This window comes from Vigna angularis, chromosome 7 (genome assembly GCF_016808095.1).
Source record: "Vigna angularis cultivar LongXiaoDou No.4 chromosome 7, ASM1680809v1, whole genome shotgun sequence".
Lineage (NCBI taxonomy): Eukaryota > Viridiplantae > Streptophyta > Magnoliopsida > Fabales > Fabaceae > Vigna > Vigna angularis.
This window is the reverse complement of record NC_068976.1, coordinates 17,196,270-17,219,895: the sequence shown is the minus strand read 5'-3', so window position 1 is coordinate 17,219,895 and position 23,626 is coordinate 17,196,270. Positions and strand designations below refer to the sequence as shown.

Below are 23,626 nucleotides of genomic sequence, written 5' to 3'. Positions count from 1 at the left end.
AAATTGACTAGGGGATTATCGTTTTAATATATTAATTTAGAACTAGTTGCTAAGGGATTAGGACTAGTATGCCTTGATGTGAATGTTTGAATGAAGTAATGAAATATTGAACAGAGTTTTATATTCATATGATTCATGAAACCCAATTCCAACGAAGTTTCTTTTAAATATAAATTCCTTGCACGCCAACTGTTTGATAAAATACCAAAAATAGTTTCTTGTGTTGTTTTGTGCATTTTGATGTCTAATTGAGTTATAAAAGGAAGAATTGTCATGTGTTGCACAAGTCCCTTGGGAGACAATACTTTTACTTATTCACTGTATTACTTGGAACGATTTGGTATACTTGCCAAAAAGTTAACATGTGAGAAGGTCCTCTCCCTGTCACGTTTGCCTTTTGTTTTATTTGACCTTATTTTTCTTGGGACTTTGTTTAGAACTAGTAAATTAAACACAAACTTTTTCAATTTTGTTTTTCAGATTTCTGGATTTGGATTTGTATAGGTGTGCAGGTTTAATTATAGGTGCACAGTTCATTACGTTTTTTATGCAGATTCAACGTTTAACTTTTTATGCACTTTCTAAAATTATTTTTTTTTGTATATTTTATGTATTCATCATATATGTATTGATATATGTAGTGGTTACTGATTTGATGAATTGAAGGTATAAAAGAGAACCATAAGGGTTTACAAGGGTTCCTATAACATCGGTTTGGGTTTGATAAAAGAGATTCATTTTAGAGAAATGGAAAAACAGTCAGTTAGTGTGGGTGAGAGAGAGTGGAAGGGTCATGGTCCACCCAAAAATTGGGAGAGGAAGACGGTGGTGAATATGGAGGGGGACCCAACGGCCACCTGGTTAGGGTGAAAGAGGCGGATTCAATGTACCTAGTGGTGTTGACGTTGGTTTAGGAATCACAACAAACTTTCTTTTTTCCTTTTCCGTTAAAGAGAAATATTAATGTTTCTGTTATGTGATTAATGCTCCTGAAAATATTATTGTGTCTTTTAGGGGTTTTAGATTAGGGTTTTTCTGTTTCAGTTAGAGACTCTAACTGTTTTATATTTTGTTTGTACTTACCGGAACCTTATATAAACATGGCTCCAGTGTGTTGTTTCAGATGAGAAAGAATACTCAATAATACAATTTTTCATTCTACGAATAAAGAAATATTCAAGTTTTTTCTTACCTCTATTCTTCTCCATTATACTCTGTCTTGTTTCTGTTTCGTCATCGTTGTTACTACAAGCTTCGCCGGAGTGCTGACCAGAGTTCGGCCTCTTTCTTTTCTCTCTTCCGCGAGCCACACATACGAAGCAAGACCTCACCAACTTTCTGACTTGAGGAAGCTTCTAGCGAAACTTTACTTTCTCACTTTTAGGCCTAAGCCAGTTGGGCCTATGTCCATTCAAGATTCGGGCTTTTATTTTAATATGGTATCAAAGTAGGTATTATACCTGGTCTGCCCATGTTTCTGCTGCGCTTAAATATTTCTTTCTCTTCTTGGTGCTAATCTTTAATCTTTTCTTGCTTTCTTGCTATTATGGAAAATGTGGATAAAGAACGCAAACATAGAGAAAGGAAACTTGAAAGGAAAACCGGAAAGGAAGTAAAGAAGGAAAGAGGCGAAAAGTCTGGAGCAAAAAGAAGGAGGCTAGAACGAAGGGAAAAACCATTTTTTTTGAAGCTACGAAGGTAAGTCTTCCTATCCTTGCTTGTCTTACTGGCCCTTATCTGTCTACATCAACATTTGCTTATTGTCATTTTCTTTGTTGCATCATCTATTAATCACGACTCTATAGAAATATGAACTCAGTCTTCTATCCCACACCCATAAAACATTCAAGAGAGGAAAATATCATAAAAATAATAAACTTTAAAGCTCACACCCAGGCTAGATTCAAATTCAGTTCCTTTCATAACATAACCGAATCACATAACACAAAAAATAGTTTTTCCTCCTTAGCAAGACATAAATTTCCATCAAACCTGGGTAAGAACAAAATATGCAGCCTCTACCCAGCATCAACCGTGTGTTTTCTCTCATTGTACAGCAAAAACATGACTCTCGCCTCACCAACCACAATGATATTAAGGTTCTTGCCAACACCACTGAAAAACAGAGTTAGTGCAGGAGTGACCAGAGTTGGAAAGGTCATGGACGTGGAACTGCCCCTCGTAGTCAGGGAAGAGAGAGAGGAAGAAACCCAAATTATGGGAAATAGTGTTCTCATTGTAACAAAATGAATCATACAGTAGATGAATGTTATTTTAAACAGGGATATCCACCATGGTACAAGAAAAGTGACAATATTGTAATTTAGTTTACTTTTTATCTTATTTCATCATAATTACATGCTTTCATGAGAGTTGAAATGTGTTATATATTATTAAAAATATTCAAAACTAATCGTTTCAATTTAAAAAATAGGATGGCAAAATCAGTATATTATATCTATTTATTTTAATTATTTGAATCTGACACGATAAGTCATTCATTTTTATATATATCAACTAGCAACGAGACGCACAGATACGAGACCCAGAAGAAGAAGATCAACGAACAGGTAACATTTCTTTATCCATCTCTTTTCTTCTTCTTGTGTTTTAAGTTTGAGGATAGTAGCCATAGCCTGTAAGTGATTCCTCTTCTAGTCCACGGGGTGATGATAATCATTTGAGTGTAAAAAATGTGATCTTTAGCTATGGTTAACGTGGTGGTGATAGAGAGATAGGGGAGGAGGGTTCCGGTTTCAGTGAACAACAATACAAAAAAGTATAGCTAACATGATAGTGGAAACAAGAATCATAAGAATCATGATAGTTGAACAAGCGGCTATTGTTGAGATGGTGATGGTATGAGTAGTTTTCTGTTTCCCTGAAACAAGAACCATAAGGGTTTGCAAGGGTTCTTGTAACATCGGTTTGGGTTTGATAAAAGAGATTCATTTTAGAGAAATGGAAAAACAGTCAGTTAGTGTGGGTGTGAGAGAGTGGAAGGGTCATGGTCCACCCAGAAATTGGGAGGGGAAGACGGTGCTGAATATGGAGGGGGACCCAACGGCCACCTGGTCAGGGTGAAAGAGGCGGATTTAGGGTACCTAGTGATGTTGACATTGGTTTGGGAATCACAACAAACTTTCTTTTTTCCTTTTCCGTTAAAGAGAAATATTAATGTTTCTGTTATGTGATTAATGCTCCTGAAAATATTATTGTGTCTTCTAGGGGTTTTAGATTAGGGTTTTTCTGTTTCAGTTAGGGACTCTGTTTTATATTTTGTTTGTACTTACCGGAACCCTATATAAACATGGTTCTAGTGTGTTGTTTCAGATGAGAAAGATTCGGGCTTTTATTTTAATATGATACCAAAGCAGGTATTATACCTGGTCTGCCCATGTTTCTGCTGCGCTTAAATCTTTCTTTCTCTTCTTGGTGCTAATCTTTAATCTTTTATTGCTTTCTTGCTATTATGGAAAATATGGATCAATCCAACAATTCTTCCAGCCCCTTTTATCTTCATCCAGGAGAGAATCAAGGCACCTCTCTGATTTCTGAGATTCTTAATGAATCCAACTACACTTCTTGGAACAAAAATATGAGAAGAGCACTCCTCTCCAAGAACAAGCTAAAATTCATAGATGGAGGGATCAAGAAACCCCAAAGAGATGATCCCCTTTTTGACTCATGGGAAAGAAGCAACATGATGGTGCTGTCTTGGGTCATCAAGACTCTTTCTGCCCAAATAGCAGAAAGTGTTATATATGTGGAAGATGCCCAAGAACTCTGGGCAAAATTGAAAGAAAGGTTCTCCAAGGGAGATTACTTTAAGTTTTCAGCCTTGCTCCAAGAATTTCACTTTATTAAACAAGGAGAAAGGAGTGTAAGTCAGTATTTTAGTGACTTGAAAATCTTATGGGAAGAACTGGAGTTTCTCAGACCCATCCCAAGTTATAGATACAAGCTTCCCTGCAGCTGTGAGTTTTCTAAGATTTCTCATAAATACAGAGAAATGGAACACGTGATCTGCTTCTTAAAGGGCTTAAATGATTGTTACAATACTGTGAGGACACAAATATTGTTGATGGAGCCTCTACCCAGCATCAACAGTGTGTTTTCTCTCATTGTACAGCAAGAAAGGCAGCAAAAACATGACTCTCCTCACCAACCACAATGATATTAAGGTTCTTGCCAACACCACTGAAACAGTGTTCTCATTGCAACAAAATGAACCATACAGTAGATGAATGTTATTCTAAACATGGATACCCACCATGGTACAAGAAAAGTGACAATATTGTAATTTAGTTTGCTTTTTATCTTATTTCATCATAATTACATGCTTTCATGAGAGTTGAAATGTGTTATATATTATTTAAAATATTCAAAACTAATAGTTTCAATTTAAAAAATAGGATGGCAACATCAGTATATTATATCTATTTATTTTAATTATTTGAATCTAACATGATAAGTCATTCATTTTTATATATATCAACTAGCAACGAGACACACAGATACGAGACCTAGAAGAGAGACCCAGAAGAAGAAGATCAACGAACATGTAACATTTCTTTATCCATCTTTTTTCTTCTTCTTCTGTTTTGATTTTTGGGATAGTAGCCATAGCCTGTAACTGATTCCTCTTCTAGTCCACGGGGTGATAATAATCATCTGAGTGTAAAAAATGTGATCTTTAGCTATGGTTAACGTGGTGGTGATAGAGAGATAGGGGAAGAGGGTTCTGGTTTCCGTGAACAACAATACAAAAAAATATAGCTAACATGATAGTGGAAACAAGAATCATAAGGGTTTGCAAGGTGATGGTATAACTAACATGATAGTGGAAACAAGAATCATAAGAATCATGAGAGTTGAACAAGCGACCATTGTTGAGATGGTGATGGTATGAGTAGTTTTCTGTTTCATTGAAACAAGAACCATAAGGGTTTGCAAGGGTTCCTGTAACATCGGTTTGGGTTTGATAAAAGAGATTCATTTTAGAGAAATGGAAAAACAGTCAGTTAGTGTGGGTGTGAGAGAGTGGAAGGGTCATGGTCCACCCAGAATTTGGGAGAGGAAGACGGTGCTGAATATGGAGGGGACCCAACGACCACCTGGTTAGGGTGAAAGAGGCGAATTCAAGGTATATAGTGGTGTTGATGTTGGTTTGGGAATCACAATAAACTTTCTTTTTTCCTTTTTCGTTAAAGAGAAATATTAATGTTTCTGTTATGTGATTAATGCTCCTAAAAATATTATTGTGTCTTCTAGGGTTTTTAGATTAGGGTTTTTCTGTTTCAGTTAGAGACTCTAACTGTTTTATATTTTGTTTGTACTTACCGGAACCCTATATAAACAGGGTTCCAGTGTGTTGTTTCAAATGAGAAAGAATACTCAATAATACAATTTTTCATTCTACGAATAAAGAAATATTCAAGCTTTTTCTTACCTCTATTCTTCTCCACTATACTCTGTCCCGTTTCTGCTTCATCATCGTTGTTGCTGCAAGCTTCGCCGGAGTACTGACCAGAGTTCGCCCTCTTTCTTTTCTCTCTTCCGCAAGCCACACGTACAAAGCAAGACCTCACCAACTTTCTGACTTGAGGTAGCTTTTAACGAAGCTTTACTTTCTCACTTTTGGGCCTAAGCCAATTGGGCCTATGTCCATTCAAGATTCGGGCTTTTATTTTAATATGGTACCAAAGCAGGTCTTATACCTGGTCTGCCCATGTTTCTGCTGCGCTTAAATCTTTCTTGCTCTTCTTGGTGCTAATCTTTAATCTTTTCTTGCTTTCTTGCTATTATGGAAAATGTGGATCAATCCAACAACTCTTCGAGCCTCTTTTATCTTCATCTAGGAGAGAATCCAGGCACCTCTTTGATTTCTCAGATTCTTAATGAATCCAACTACACTTCTTGGAGCAGAAATACGGGAAGACCACTCCTCTCCAAGAACAAGCTAAAATTCATAGATGGAGGGATCAAGAAACCCCAAAGAGATGATCCCCTTTTTGACTCATGGGAAAGAAGCAACATGATGGTGTTGTCTTGGATCATTAAGACTCTTTCTGCCCAAATAGCAGAAAGTGTTATATATGTGGAAGATGCCCAAGAACTCTGAGCAGAGTTGAAAGAAAGGTTCTCCAAGGGAGATTACTTTAAGTTTTCAGCCTTGCTCCAAGAAATTCACTCTATTAAACAAGGAGAAAGGAGTGTAAGTCAGTATTTTACTGACTTGAAAATCTTACGAGAGAACTTATTTGTTCCTCTTGCTAAAATCCCTACGCAAATCAATAATGATACATCAAAGGGGGAAAGGTGTCTGACTGGCTTTAACTAACTGATACAAATTAATCACAAAGAAAGAAAAAAAGACAAAATAAAGACAAAATAAATCCTAAGTCAGTGATAAGCCCGATCTTCCAAAAAGCAGAGAGAAGAGTGTTTTTCTGGGTATCAAAAACTATGGCCATTGTGCTTCACTACGAGGGCTAAGAAAAAAACATTATTCTCCTTTCAACTCCTTTCACCTCTGGTGTCCTCCATCAACCATTGCTCATGTTCACCATAACTTTCTTGCACCTGCAAGAGCATTTGCAACAAAAAGAAAGTTCAATCTAAGAGAACAAAGGATAAAGAACGCAAACATAGAGAAAGGAAACTTGAAAGGAAAAACGGAAAGGAAGTAAAGAAGGAAAGAGGCGAAAAGTCTGGAGCAAAAAGAAGGAGGCTAGAACGAAGGGAAAAACCATTTTTTTTGAAGCTACGAAGGTAAGTCTTCCTATCCTTGCTTGTCTTACTGGCCCTTATCTGTCTACATCAACATTTGCTTATTGTCATTTTCTTTGTTGCATCATCTATTAATCACGACTCTATAGAAATATGAACTCAGTCTTCTATCCCACACCCATAAAACATTCAAGAGAGGAAAATATCATAAAAATAATAAACTTTAAAGCTCACACCCAGGCTAGATTCAAATTCAGTTCCTTTCATAACATAACCGAATCACATAACACAAAAAATAGTTTTTCCTCCTTAGCAAGACATAAATTTCCATCAAACCTGGGTAAGAACAAAATATGCAGTCTCTAGTATGACTAGAGCCGCATGACTCTGGAAGCAAGGTTCAGTTTTCTTCTAAATATCCTAATGAGTGGCATAGATCCTGCCAACATACATAATCCATCAAATTCGTCCTCAATTCCTTTCAATACCAACACTGACCCGAATTCAATCTTCTATGGTTCCATATCTTTCACCAAGCGAGATACTAACTCACCCTCTTCTCACTCTCAAGCTCATTTTTAACCTGCATCAAAAACCCCGAAGCTACCATTGCTATCTCATACAGACACCATCGAACCGAAACTGGTTGTTCACGACAACCCTCATAAAGCAAAGGTTACCTCCAATAGTAGGAAGAGGAGATGCGGCGGCTTGAAGCGAAGAATCGCGGTGGGAGGTGGCGGCGTGGTGTGTCGAACATCCCAAGTGAAGAGAGCGGTCCGACGACGACTAACGGTGGGAGAGGAGACTAGTCCTCATGACTCCGACCGATTATTGAGGACGGCGTCGGCGATGGCGATCCTAGTTTGTGTCGGCGATGTCGCAGGGAGAACGAGATTTCTCTCCCGCGCGCGAAAAGGAGGACGAAGTTTGGGCTGATCCGTCTGGCCTGGGTGGAGTTGTCGGCGACACTATTGGACGACGAAAGGAAGGCACGACGAAGGGTAGGGGGAACCGCGTGGAGGTTGAAGGAAGAGGCGTTTCTCTCTTTCCCTTTTCGTGCATATCCCTTATGATTTTAGGGTTCTAAAGAAGAAAAGAGAGTTCCCTCTCCTGACCCCTAATTGGAAATAGAAACCCTAAAAGGGTTTGGGCTCAGGCCCAATTCCACTTCAAAATAAAGGGTGTTGCTCCCTCCACCACTACCCTTTGCTCCTTCCACCTCTCCAATTTATTTTATTTTCAAAACTACCCTTCTATTTTAACTTTTTTACTTTTATCTTTTGGGATTTTTTAACATATTTCAAAACCCTAATTTTACCACTCACTTCTTCACTCCCGCGGATGCACCCCACCACCACATCTTTCATGGATTCTCTCTCACTTGTCATTTTCGTTTAAGCTTTTCTTCTTCCTTCTCTTTCTTTTTCTTTCAACCTTCTCTTTCCCACTACCCTTTCCCTTTTTTGTTGATTCCTGGTGCGGAGGAACGTAGAGGAGGAGCGTAGATCTAGCGGGATCTGGTTTTTCATCTCCATCCCAGGTTAGTTTAAATCTGTAAATTTGTTTGGTTTTAACATGTGTTGCTGCTGTTTGTTCGTCGCTCGCCGCGAAGGTCGAAAACGGATGTGGGACATCCGTTTTACGTTCAACGGATGTTGATATCCGTTGACGGATGCTCACATTCGTTTAAGGTTAAAATGTTTATTTTAAGGTTTATCACGCACCTGGGAGAGGAGGAACACCGCACCTTCACCTTCAAGCACAACCACCACCAACACTGAACTCTCGCAACATTGGATTCTCACACCACCAAATGAAAGTCCACCAAACTCTCACACTCTCACAGCACACACAATAAAACAATGAAAGAGAGGAAGGAGTAAACATTAAAAAGAGGAAGAAGAGCTTTCGATATTGCCGCGCTACATGCATTTGGGACCAGAAGTAGGTTATTGTTGGAGTGGGTAGAAAATAACAAATATTAACCCTAAAAATAAAATTTTACTAAAAGACAAATCAGGAATGGAGAAGTGCTGGGAGCAATGGGTGGTGGTGTAGGGAGCAACACCCCAAAATAAAACTCTAACAAACCAAAAAAGGGGGCGCTGTAAGTCCATTTCATACCTCTTAGCCTTTTTTCTTTCTTTCTGTTTTTTTCTTTTCTTTTCTTGTGTTTGGATTCTGAATTGGCCCATGCATATTTTTGTCTTTGTTTTTGTGTTTGATTTGGACTCTCTCCTTCCTTTGGACTTATGTGTGAAAATTGGTTTGATAAAAAAAATAAAAAATAAAAAATAAAAAGAGGTAAAAGTATAAAAATAAAATAAAAATTATAATGTTGCAAAATAATTTTAGAGTCGTTTACAGTGTGTTTTTTGTTTGAATAATTAAATAAAGTTTTGAGATGCTTTTATTTTATTCTAAATATTGTGCATTATTGTTTTGTGAAAAAACTTATAAAATTATAAAATATTTTCTAACCTTTTCAGTATTTAAAATTCTTTTTGTTTAGTTTTTAATTTATTTTTAGATTTTTCCTTAAAAATATTTATTTAAATAAGATTATTATTTTCAATTTTCATTTAAATAGTATTATTGGTCCATTTTAAGTATATCAATAAATATTACTTTTACTTTATATTAAATCTTTATGTAATTGTGATTACTATTTTATAATTTATTTACTATTATGTAAATGTGATTATTTGCCTTACTGCTACCAATATTTTAGATCTTTGAATAATAATTAATTACAAATCACCTTTCTTAGAGCAAGGCCTTCAAAGTCTCTTTTCAAAACTTGAAGCTAAACAAAAGTTAAAGAGGTATGTTATTCAAAAGACTAAGGCTACTCAAGATGAGTAAAATAATTTATTTTTAGTTTTGTATTACTTTTGTTTTTTATTCTATTTTGTAAAAATAATATTTGTAAATTATTTTTCTTTAAAGATGTCTCTTTTTTGTTTTTTTACGCGCAGCAGCATTTTCATCCCGTCATCCTTCCTCCTCTGGTAAGTTTTTTATTATATGTTTTTATTATTGTTTTATTTAAATAAAAATATATAATAAATGATGACATTTTTGCAGAAAAAATTTGTTTGAAGCTATTTTCAATTCAAAAGACTAAAACAGTTACTAAAAAATTGTTATAAGAAAATTGTTATTTTATGAGGTTATTAAAATATTTCACAAATTAACATTATTTAAAATAGTTAAAAAGAATTATCTGAACGTTAATAAATAACAATAAAAATTTTAATTATTTTATGAAGAGGTTTTTCACCTCCCTAAATTAAAATACAATCTCCACTGTTTTAACTCCTCCTTTACACTCAAATTTTTCTAAATCTATTATTTCTCCATAAGTTTTTTATTATATGTTTTTATTATTGTTTTATTTAAATAAAAATATATAATAAAAGATGAAATTTATGTACAAAAAAATTGTTTAAAGCTATTTTCAATTCAAAAGTCACTAAAAAAAATTGTTATTTTGCGAAAGTTATTTTTGTGAGATTTATGAAAATCCTCCACAAATTATTTAAGATAGTTAAAAAGAATTATTTAAACGCTGATAACAATGAGAGTTTTAATTGTTTTATGCAGAGGTTTTTCACCTCCCTGGACTAAAATACAATTTCCACTGTTCTTTCTCACATTTCTCCATTTCCCTTCATAGGCACCTCTCATCTTTTCCCTAAAACTTTTCACGGAACGCAGCTCGTCCTCATTTCTCCTCAACTCCCGCAATGTAGCTCATCCTTGCAACGAACGCATCTCCTGCAACGCTGCTCATCATCATTTCGTGGTCTCCGTCGTCATCTAGGGTTCATCTGTGTCGCTGTTGCGGTCGTTGTTGTCGTTGCGGTCGCTGTTGCCGTTTCGGTCGTCGGTTCGTTCTGAGTTGTGGTGGTCGTCGAGTCCTTTGCTGCGGTAGTGGCCGTTCCGTCCTTAGTTGTAGTGGCGGTTGAGTTACCTCGTTCCCCCATTTTGAAAGGTAATAAAATCAGTTTTAGGTTGTTAGTTTTGTTCTGAATGAGGACTACTATTTTCGGGGTGCTATTTTTGTGTATTCTGGCTTATTCATATTTGTGATCTATTTTGGCTTTCATCTTTATTGTTGGAATTGGAGTGGTGATTGCCCTGACAAAGTGCTTATCTATCTGCTAGGAGGAGCCTCTGCCTAAGTCACTTTGCTCGTCAATGATGCCTCAATCTCTTGAAGGATAGCAGCTTCAAGGTCTCGCAGGGCACGCTTCAGGCGCTCGACTCTGCCGCCATTCGAGCTAGCGACCACTTCAAGCTCCAATTCAATGTGTTCGCTTCTGTGGGAGAATGGTGGAGGCACAAAAAGCAAGGATCTAGTAAGCTTAAGAGTGAGAAGAAGAGAGGGTGCAAGCTATGAAGCGTTTCGGTTTGAGTACAGGACGCGTGAAGTTACGGGGTTTGGTGGAGGTGCGTTTCTGGAGAAGACAAACTAAGTTCCAGGTATGGGGAGCTAGTTCGTTTAATTTTGTTTAGATGAAATTATCTGTGAAGTTGGTGGTTATCTGTGAGATTGGTGTTTGTTGTTTGATTCTTGTTTCGTTTTTTTAGGTTGTTCTGGAACTATGCTCTATTTTAGTTCAAATAAAAGAGAAAGGTGATAAGGAGAAATGGGTTTAAACGTCTGAACGTGGTTGGGTTGTGTTTCAGTAGTAGGTTGAAGTAGTTATAGAAAGAAAAAATGATGAACATCTAAACTGAATGTGTTTATTTCGGTGTTCTTGCTATTCATTTTTGTCTTGCGAGTAGGATTGGTTTTATTATTAAGTGGTTAAATTGTTAAAAATGTGATTTTGGAAAAATAGGAGTACTATGTGTTTTGGTTATTTTAGTTGGGTTTTATAATTGAGATGATAATAAGCTGGAAAATTAGAAGTAATGTATGCTTTGGTTACAAAGAGAAAAATTGATCCTATGTTTGAGCTGGCATTGTTCTGGTTGGTATGAAATAATGGGTATGTTGATATTAATGGTATTGTGGCATTCTAAAGACGAGAAGGATGATATGCGAGGATGTTTTAGGTGGGTCTTGGTTATTAATGAGTATATGGAGTGGAAATTTATGGTGGTTATGTGCATTTTTTTGGTTGGATTATATATATAGCAGTGTAACAAATAAAATTGGCAGAGTGTTTTAAAGACGTGATGGTATGAGTTTTTGTAATTCACAGGTATATAGAGATGTTTATTGAGCTCTTTTTAGTGTTATAGATTTGTGAACACTTTTAGGGGTAATATATATAATATTATTGAATGGAGTTGTAATGTTAAAAGGTCTGGATAATGGAAAACAGATGCAAGGATCACTTTTAATATTAAAATATTGATATTGAATTAAGAATGGGATATTGGTTGTTTCGTTCAGAAATTGTTTGACAAGCTGCAGTACCTTTTGAATTAAGGTCACGTTTTATAGAATTGATGGTTGATGTATTATAAATTGGTGGAATAACTATTTGTATTTTATTAAGTGTTTTATAAATTATAATTAGGAAGGATATGTTTAAATATACTGTAATGTTAAGCAATATATGGATTATTATGTGTTAAATTGATTATTAAGAAGCAAAGCATGATTCAGTGGTGGAAACTTGGAATTTCTTTTATATACTAGTTTGTTTCCAATGAGTGGGTGTTAGTTCTGTTTTCATTATTGGAGATATTACGGGGCTAAAATTATATGTGAACATGATCATTGGAATGATTGGAATTTACTTTGGTGCTAATGTGGTTGCTTTTGAATAGTGAAATATTATATCTGGTATAAAATATCATTTTTATCATGTTATAGTAATGTTTTAATCTATATTCATCGGTTTGAGTGAAATAATTTATATTTAATTTTGTTTTGTTGTGGTTATCTTTTGGTATTATGTAAAATTTCATAGTCTACTGCAATCATTTTATTGTATTTGAGATTATTAGTTTATTAATTAATCTTTATTGTTGATTTGTGATAAGGTAATCTTATAACCTAGGGAAACGAATTAATTTTTCAGGTAAACTTTAATCACTTTCACTTGTTTGGATATTTTCTATAATTTTTTGTCATACCAAAAAATATTGCATAATATTTTTTACCTTAAAAATTTACCCATGTATTGGTCTTTGTCCATGTCCTATTGACATTTTGTTATGTGAATTTTTTTTTCTTTACCCACCCATGTGACCAAATCATGTAGACTGGTGTGATTATACAACTCACTGTGATTACTTACCATCATATCCTGTTCTAGGATTGTTGGTGTCTAAGATCACCTTCATATATCCTCTTTGTTATTTCTTCTTTGGTGTTAGTATGATCCACCGTTGTTATATAATAGTAAAACTTCATTATCTTAGAAAACTAATACTCTCTCCACAAAATAAAATATAGTATTTATCACTAGAACTTGCACGGATTAGAATTAATATCTAACAATTTTTAATGCAGGGATTCAACTGGAAATCTCATGAACAACATCAGAAGTTGTGGAATTTCTTAGGAACTAAAATTCCTGAGATTGCTAAATCAGGATTTTCATCCGTGTGGTTACCACCATCTTATGACTCATTTTCACCAGAAGGTTACGTACTTTAAAAGTTGACAGTGATGTTTTTATTATTTTTTTCAAATATTTTAAAAGTTAATTTTCTTATAACTTTTTCTCTAAATCTTAGAAGATGACACTAACTCACTTAGATATTTCTGAATATATTTCTTGTGTATTTTCATATCACTCTGACCTTACACTAACATTAGATCTTTATCTATAACCCATAATACTTTCAATTATTACAAATAATTCATTATAATGATTATAAAACATAAAAAAAAGTAACTTCCTAACCTTTTCTTTCCTTTTGCAATAAACACTACCACTTTTAATTAATAATTATTTGATAACTCTTAATTTAAGTTTATTACTACAAACATGTTACATCTCTCAAAACTTTTATTCTTTAAATACTAGATATGGTTCAGAAGATGAGTTAAGAACTTTGCTTCATAATAAGATGAAGCAATATGAAGTTAGATCAATGGCGGATATTGTTATTAATCATCGGTGTGGTACGACAAAAGGACATGAAGGAATGTACAATAGATTCGATGTCATCCCTTTAGCATGGGATGAACATGTTGTTACATCATCTTTGGGAGGATTGGTAAGATGAGTAATCTTTATTTTATAACATTCTTTTTGTTAGATCTTAATTCATACTTGGTTCGTATTATTATATTCTTTGACTTGTTTATTTCAGGGAAATCCAAACACTGCCAACAAACTTTTTCCTGGATTTCCTATCATTGATCACACAAAAAAATTTGTAAGAAAAGACATACTTAATTGGTTTCGCTGGTTACGTTATGACGTTGGTTTTGAAGATTTTCGATTTGATTTTGTGAGAGGGTAAGATATTATGTGACATTAATTAGTGTATTGCATTGTCTGTTTATTTTTTTTTAATCATGTTACATATCTTTGGTCTGTATTGTTTATATAGGTTTTCAGCAAAATATGTGAAAGAATATATTGAGGGAACAAACCCTTTGTTTTCTGTTGAAGAGTTGAAAGTTGTCCCGTGTCATCTATCCAGTTAATTATATCTTGTTTATGACTGTCTGCAAATATTGATAGTAGTGTTTAGAAAATTTATAACTAACTAAAAATTATTTATTTAAGATTAAGCAGAAGTACCTTGATTATAGTCCAAATAAGAATGTTGATAGTTACAGTCATCCCAATACTCTCCAACAAAAAACAAAGGGTTTGCTCCCTCAATATATTCTTTCATATATTTTGCTGAAAACCTATATAAACAGTACAGACCAAAGGTATATAACATGATTAAGAAAAAAATAAACAGACACTGCAATACACTAATTAATGTCACATAATATCTTACCCTCTCACAAAATCAAATCGAAAATCTTCAAAACCAACATTATGACTTAACCAACGAAACCAGTTAAGTATGTCCTTTCTTACAAATTCTTTTGTGTGATCAAGGTTAGGAAATACATGAAAAAGTTTGTTGCCAGTGTTTGGATTTCCCTTAAATAAGCAAGTCAATAATATAATAATACAAACCAAGTATGAATTAAGATCTAACAAAAAGAATGTTATAGAATAAAGGTTACTCATCTTACCAATCCTCCCGAAGATGATGTAATAGCATGTTCATCCCATGCTAAAGGGATGTCATCGAATCTATTGTACATTCCTCCATGTCCTTTTGTCGTACCACAGCGATGATTAATAACAATATCCGTCATTGATCTAACTTCATATTGCGTCATCTTATGAAGCAAAGTTCTTAACTCATCCTCCGAACCATATCTAGTATTTAAAGAATAAAGGTTTTGAGGGGTGTAACATGTTTGTAGTAATAAACTTAAATAGCTTTCAACTGTCTTTGATTTTACTACCAAAGGAATTCTTCAGGTATGTTGTACTTAGTTGGTACTGAATAAGTTGATTTTTGCATGCCAATTGATCTTCTTGTTTTAATTTGTATGAAGCGGTTAAAGGAGAGTTTTGGCGGCTTCGTGATGCTCAAGGAAAGCCCCCAGGTGTGATGGGGTGGTGGGCATCAAGATCTGTTACGGTTCTTGATAACCATGACACAGGCTCAAGCCAGGTACAATTAATTGGCATTAAGCCATGTACTCTCATTACATAATCATGTTCTATTACATTTTGTAACTTGTGTTCTTCACTCTCGCAGAATCATTGGCCATTCCCGAAAGACCATATTATGGAGGTATTTTATTTTTGGCATCAGTATCTTAGAAGTATGGTCATTATGTTAAATAGTTTGACAATCTATTTCTATATTTGTTTTCTGTTTGTTACTACACCTTGACATTCCTAAAGTTATTTATCTGTATCTTCTGTCAAAAAGTAAAATTTAGTAAAATTTCAAGCATGTTCATCTTCATATTAAGTAATATAGTAACATTTAAATTCTTTTGTTTTATGCAGGAATATGTATATATATTGACCCATCCAGGAATACCAACAGTATTTGTGACCACTTGTATGGGGAGAACGCACATCTGCAATCAATCGTGAAATTGGTATATAAGATAGGTTTTTCTTTCTCTTTTATTTTATAAACAACCTCTAACATTGAAACTGCAGATTAACATTCGCAAACAATTTGGGATTAAGAGTACATCTGCTGTCAGAACTATAGAGGCCAAACATGACCTCTATTCTGTCGTGATAGATGAAAAGCTCTCTATGAAGATTGGAGAGGGTTTGTGGTGTCCTGGGATGGACACTTTCAACATCTGGCCACAACTATGCTGTGTGGCATAAGGTTTGTTTTTCATCCTCTAGAATTGTGTCTCAATCATGTGCATCTTTGCTTTTTATAATTTATGTTTAGTGATAACAGAAAACCTTAGTTTTCGTGTTTATTTTCAGTGATACAAAATCTCTTTTTGTGACTGCATGCTAATCATTGAGAGATCGCATGATACATCCTCAGCAGTTTATAGAAAATCTAGGCAACTTATCTTTATATTTGTAAGACATTAATCAAATCAGGGTTTTCAATAGCCTTTCTTTTATTGTGGATTTATATTTTATACTTTTTTTTAAAATTTATTTCAAGGAGCTGCTCCTGTAGCTCAGGGACAGAAGAAATCTTAGATCCCAAGTTATCTTGTGATGAAGAGGAACCGAGACGAATGGCTTTGGAAATTGATTAGTTATAGTCTTGCATTGCCCTTTAGTTTTGATTTTTGAACTGAATCACTAAATTAAAATGTTATAAAGAAAAAATATTAAATATGCATATAGATCTTTTAATTGGCAAACACAATAAGTCTAATTGTCATAAACCCGCAGAGATTAAATATTTTTTAGAATAAATTGAGGTCTTACTTAAAGCAAAGATGAGATGCAAGGTTGTCATTGAGATGGGATGCAGGGTTGTCGTTGAGAGAGCAAGGTAGGGCTGGCATTGAAAAGAATCCTGCAAAGGGGAACACAGCGAACCAAACAAGATCGCAGAGAACGTTGCAGGGGAAGCAAATGAGAATGCGAAGGAGAATCTTGTAGGAGAAGCAATGGAGAATGCACGAATAAAAGAACGGGTGCAAGAGAAAACCTATTTTTCAAAAAAAAATTAATAGCTAAGCGTTGTCTATTAAGTCCGAATTTTGTTATTTGTATTTATTTTTCAACTTATATTATTAAGGTTATTTTACTGTTAATATTAGACTAAAGTTATTTTCTAACTGATTAATAAGATTTTTTGTCAACATTAATTATATATTTTTTTTAAACCAAACACATTCTTTTAAAATTTTTATTACTTGAGATTATATACAATAGACTTAGGTTGTAATATTTTTCAATCTAGTATTTAAAATTATTTTTCAACAACGTATTGAAGTTATTTTTCAATTATGTTATTTGGAATTTTTTTATTAAATGGTTAAATATGTTTTTAATCTTTCAAGTATTAAACGTTTTTGGGTTTTGCTTCTAGTCCAAACTTTGCTTTACTTTGATCATTTACCTTAAAAACTCTAATATTTAGTCTTCGAAAAATAATTATATTAAATTTAATCTGATGTGACTAATAGTGTGTTATGTATGATACCAACTTATTTGTCCACTTTGTGTCATGTTTTTATTTTTGTATGAAACTAAAAAAAGGGGTTTACTTATTTGTCCACTTTGTGTCATGTTTCTATTTTTGTATGAAACTCAAAAAAGGGGTTTACTTGAAAAGTTAGGGTTCTTTAGTTATCATTAATCAAGCAAAATTACGTTTTTTATCCATCAATTTGTGGTAACGGTGCTTGGTGTGGTTGCGATGGTTGTTGTAGTCAGTGTGAAAAAAATGCATAAGCAAGCAAGGTAATATTTTGCTTTTATTTTTCGTTTAGGGTTGGTGTTATTTGGGCATAAAATGTTGATGTTACAATGTAGGTGTATAAATGGTTTTCGACGTGTCTTTACATCTCATGGGGAAGTTCGTTAACAATAATGGACTGCAATATGTTGGAGAGGTACACGTTATAAAAGAAGTTGATCCCGATCGGTGGTCGTATTTTGAAGTAGTGGGAATTGTTAAAGAATTCAAATATGATGCAGAGTTTAAGCTATGGTGGAAGAGATCCAAACAAAGGTTGATGAACAATCTCAGAATACTGAGTGATGACACGAAAACAATTTACTTTGCAAGAGGAAAATAACGAAGAGGTTGAAATCTATGTGCAACATGTTCTTAGTGAGACAGTTGAAGTTAAGTTTCTTACTTTTGCTGAAGAGGCAGATGTAGGACACATACACGAGATGGAGGAAGAGGTAAATGTGGGTCAGCATGAGGTTAATGTGCATGAGGAAGAGGTCTAAATGGTTGAGAAAAAGGCTTATGGTGTTAAGGAGTAGGAAGAGGTAAATGTGGATGTAGAAGAGGTCAAAATGGTTGAGGAAGAGTCTTATGGTGTTGAGGAACAGGAAGAGGTTAATGTGGATGTAGAAGAGGTCGAAATGGTTGAAGAAGAGGCTTATACTGGTGAGGAACAGGAAGAGGTTAATGTGGATGTATAAGAGTTCGAAATGGTCGAGGAAGAGGCTTATGCTGGTGAGGAACAACCTTATGTTGATGAGGAACAAGAAGATGGGAATGTGGTTGAGGGGGAAGTTGAAGCTTCAGCTGAAGAAAATCTAGATAATAGTGAAGAAGATAGAATGGCAAATGATGAAGAACATCCACAAGAATACTGGCTTCACAAGTTTTAGGGTCTCAAGCTAGTAGCAATTGAAGTTTTAGTGTAGGCATGTGATATGTTTAATGTATTTTGTATTGACTGTGACCCACTTAGGGAACATCTTAGTACAATCATTTTTTGTCATGTAGTAGCACATGTAATGTTCGATAAAATGTTAAGGGACCACTTGAGCATGTAGTTGAATTACTTCTCTTATTTAATGCTAAGGGATCACTTTTTATTTGTTTATGACAAATATATTTCCAAGAAAAGTTGATGTTATTTGAATATTAAATATGGTTATGAGATCAGTTGAGAGTTTTGATTCAAAAGATGAATCGATATAGAGTTAGATCAATGACTGACATCATCATTAATCATGATACTGACACTACTAAAGGACATGGAGGAATATATTATCAATTCGATGACATACCTTTAGCATGAGATGAACGTGCTATTACATCATGTACAAAAGGATTGGTAAGATGCGTAACTTTTATTATAAAATATTTTTTTTGTTAGATCTTGATTCTAAGTTGTACTTCGTTCCTATTATTATATTATTTGATCGTATACAAGAATTTATAGGAAATGATATACTTAGCTGGTTTCGCTAGTTACGTCATGACGTGAGTTTTGAAGATTTTTGGTTTAGTTATGTGAGGTATTATGATGTTTTGTGACATTAATTAGTATATTGCATTGTCTGTTTATATTTTCTTAACAATATTATATACCTTATGTCTAACAAAATATGTGAAAGAACATATTGAGGGAACAAAATATGTGAAAGAACATTTTCTTAACTATAACTCCAAGATTCTCATTTGGACTATATTCAAGTAAATAATTTCTGCTTAGTTTTGAATTTTCTAAACATTACTATCAATTTTGTATTTTGGACTTTAGTATGGTATTAGTATTGAACTTGCTACTCTTCTTTTATTATTCGCAAATAGTCATAGACAATGTATAATCAATTGGATAGATGGTACAAGACAATTTTCAACTGCCTTTGATTTTATTACAAAAGGAATTCTCCAGGTATTTTGCACTTAGTTGCTATTGAATAAGTTGATTTCTGCATGTCAATTGATTTTCTCGTTTAAATTTGTATAAAGCTGTTAAAACAGTGTTTTGGCGTCAAGAAAAGGCTTCAGGTGTGATCAGATGGAGCGCATCAAGATCTGTTACATTTATTCGGCGTCGATCTTGATACCCTCCACCCAATCACATATGAAGGCTTTTCTTGTCGCCAAAACTCTCTTTTAACAGCTTTGTACAAATTTAAACGAGAAGATCAATTGGCATGCAGAAATCTACTTATTCAGTAACAACTAAGTGCAAAATACCTGGATAATTCCTTTTGTAGTAAAATCAAAGGAAATTGAAAGTTATCTCGTACCATCTATCCAATTGATTATACATTGTCTATGACTATTTGCGAATAATAAAAGAATAGTAACACATTCAAGATTAATAGCATACTAAAGTCTAAAATGCAAAATTGATAGTAATATTTAGAAAATTCAAAATTAACGGAAAATTATTTACTGGATTATAGTCTAAATAAGAATTCTTGGAATTATAGTCATTCCAATACTCTCCAACAGAAAACACAAGTTTTGCTCCTTCAATATATTCCTTCATGTATTTTGTTGAAAACCTATATAAACAACACAGATCAAAGGTATATAACATGGTTAAGAAAAAATAAACAGACAATGCACTACACTAATTAATGTGACAAAATATCTTATTCCGCACATAATCAAACGGAAAATTTTCGAAACCCACATCATGGCGTAATCAGCGAAGCTAGTTAAATATATCCTTTCTTATAAATTGTTGTGTATGATCAATGTTGATAAATCCATTAAAACGTTTGTTGCTATTGTTTTGATTTCCTTGAAATAAACAAGTCAAGAATATAATAATAGGAATCAAGTACAATTTAAAATCCAGATCTAATAAAAAAATCTTAGAATAAAGTTTACTTATCTTTCCAAATCTCTTGTACATGATGTAACAACACGTTCATCCGATGCTAAAGGAATGCCATCGAATCAATTATATATTTCTCTATGTCCTTTAATAGTGCCAGTACAATGATTAATGACAATGTCAATCATTGATCTAACTCTATATTGCTTCATCTTTTGAAACAGAACTCTTAATTGATCCTTAGAACCATATTTAGTATTTAAAGAATAAAGGTTATGTTGGGTGTAACCTGTTTTGTAGGAATAAACTTAAATTAAGTTATCAAATAATTATTAATTAAGAGTGATAGTGTTTATTGCATAAAGGGTTAGGAAATTACTCTCTTATGTTTTATAGTCATTATTGGGAACATTATAGGTTGTAGATGAAAGATCTAATGTTAATCTTATATATTGTAAGGTTTAAGTGATATGAAAAAACACCAAAAGCTTATCCAGAAATATCTAAGTGAGTGTCATTTTCTAAGACTGATTTAGAGAAAATGTTATAAGAAAATTAACTTTCAAGATATTTGAAAAAAATAATAAAAACATCACTATCAACTTTTAAACTATGTAACCTTGAGGTAAGAATGAATCATTCGGTGGTTGCAACCTGATAGAGGACTATCTCCTGAAAAATAACATTTGCAGTTCAAAGGATCTATGACAAAGTCAAAGATCAAAACTTGTCTCGTTGAATCTTATAATGTTCTATGAAAAAAGAAATTTAAAGATCTTGAATACAATTGAAGAATAAATTAGGAAATTAAAGAAATTATAATTTTATTTTAATTGTAAACAATTTGTTTTTGTTTTTAATTTTTTAAGTTATTTTTGGACTTGATGTCTTTGGGATTTCTTTTAAGGTTTTTTAGGTGCCTTAAACACTTGTACCATATATAGGAGCACGAAATACATATGTAGACACTTTTGAGTCATAATATATGCATTTACATTTTTTTAGAGAGGATTTTCTTGTTTTTTGGATTAAAATTATGATTATTCATTTGACTTATTAATATGCTAGATGGTAACATCCTCATCCCTGTCTTGTTCTGCGTTTTTCTCTGATTTATTTTTATTGTATCCCTTGAGGATTCAAATTCAGAAAAGATAGTATTCTTTACTGGACAGAATCTCATCATAACAACACTAATGAAAATTTTGATTTAGCACTCTCAGGAATTTTTAGTTACCAAAGAATTCTACGAGTGATGTTCTTCATGAGATTGCCAGTTGAATCCCTGCATTAAAAATTGCTACATGTTAGTTTTAATCCGTGCAAGTTCTTTAGTAATAAATATTATATTTTAGGTTTAATTGGTTTCTTTGTCCTCAGTTTCGTTGCAGTGTGTCAAGTTGGTCCTACATTTTAAAAAGCTCTAATTTCGTCCACGCCTGATATAATTTGCCTCGATCGAGTCTCTTCCGTGTTTAGTTGAAATAAATTTTATATTAAATATTATTGTTTAGGATCGGGGGAGATCAAATTTATCTTCCACGGGAAGAAGTTAAACAAAGTAGGATCCTGCCACGAGGGCATTAGAGACATCGTGTATGGTTCTGGTCTGATGTATCTAGTCGACATCTCGTATGACTACGTCGATAGGGGTATACTACTGGCATTTGTGGAAAGATTTGATTTCGAGACCAATAGTTTCTATCTCCCCGTGGGTGAGATGTTAGTGACTTTAGATGATGTGTCATCCTTGCTACACCTCCCAGTTTTAGGTCAATTTTTTAATCTAAAGGAAGTAGACTTTGAAGAAAGTCGATGCACCATTGTCAAGCTTTTAGGCGTGAATGAAGGGAGAGTTTATGCTAAGTTACATGTAGCTCACAGTGCTAAAGTCAGACTGAGCTGACTTCGAGATATCTATGTTGAGCACTGTGAGGAGCAGTAGTGGGATGTCAGCATCTGATTCATCTTGCATCGAATATTGACATTCGATGTTGTGATTTTCAGATTTCCATATCTAATTCATGTGTGCTCTATATCTGTTGCACCTGAAACAAATTCTTTAAAAAAAAACCTCTCAACCTTCCAGTAATCTCCCAGCAATAATGCCAACCACCAATAGCACCACCAGTTACCTGGAAGCATGCCAAGCCTGTCGAAGCACCACCTCGAAGCTGCCTAGAACACCCTAAATTGCCTCAATAAACCCTCTCAAATCTCTCTCAACTCTAAAGACCACACTCAAAAGGAGAATAATTAAGATGGAGTGGAGAGGAAAACACTCAATGAAAATAAATGAAATGGAATGGAGAGAAACACTATTAACGAAAGAGAAGAGATTATCATATTCAAATGGGGTTTAATGGGATGTAGGGTTTCTTAATAGATGAGATATGGGGTGCATGTTTCATGATAGGGGAAATCTGGTGCATGTTTTGTGACAAGAAAAATGGAGTGTAGGGTTTCAATGCTTCATTCAATGCACAAAATTTCTCAATAAACATAAAATTAATGAATAACTACCTCATTAATTAGGGATATTTCAAAAAATTGGAGGTGCATGGTGAAACACCCAAAGTGGAGATGATAAGACAAACTAGACACTTCATCATCACCATGGGGTACGTATTTAAATCCACGGAGTGCATAAAGAAATAGCCCCAGGCAGGCCCATGGAGTCGCCAGGAGAAAAGAAAGAATAGGGCTCTTCATCAAGGCCCAAATTCACTTCTCTCAAACAGCGTAGATATATAATAATTGAGAGTTACTCCCTCCACCACCACACACTTCTCCCTGCACCTTCCCATTCCTCTTTTGTCCTTCAGTAACATTTAAACGGATGTGAATATGCGTTGGATTCTTAAACGGATGTTAACATCCATGGACGAATATCGACATCCATTGAAGGACAAACAGATCTCGATATCCGTCCACAGATGTTGATATCCGTTTAAAAATTGAGAGTCCACAAATGTTGACATTCGTCCTTCATTGAGCTCTTCTTCATCATGTCCAGTATTTGGATGGGTCATGTTTACTATGTGTTTGGATGTCTCTTAATTGTTTTGATTCTTCTTGTGGTGGTGAGTGCCGAGGTATCTCTATTTCTAACCTACATGCACCTGTGTGTGGAGGATTGGAGATGGTGGTGGAAATCATTCTTTGTCTCTGGTTCTGTTGTCA

General features: G+C 34.1%; 1 pseudogene; it reads left to right on the top strand.

The window, feature by feature from the left end:
* The first annotated feature begins 10,351 nt into the window (after positions 1-10,351).
* On the top strand, positions 10,352-18,335 carry LOC108337035 (probable alpha-amylase 2; annotated as a pseudogene).
* Positions 18,336-23,626: the final 5,291 nt, after the last annotated feature.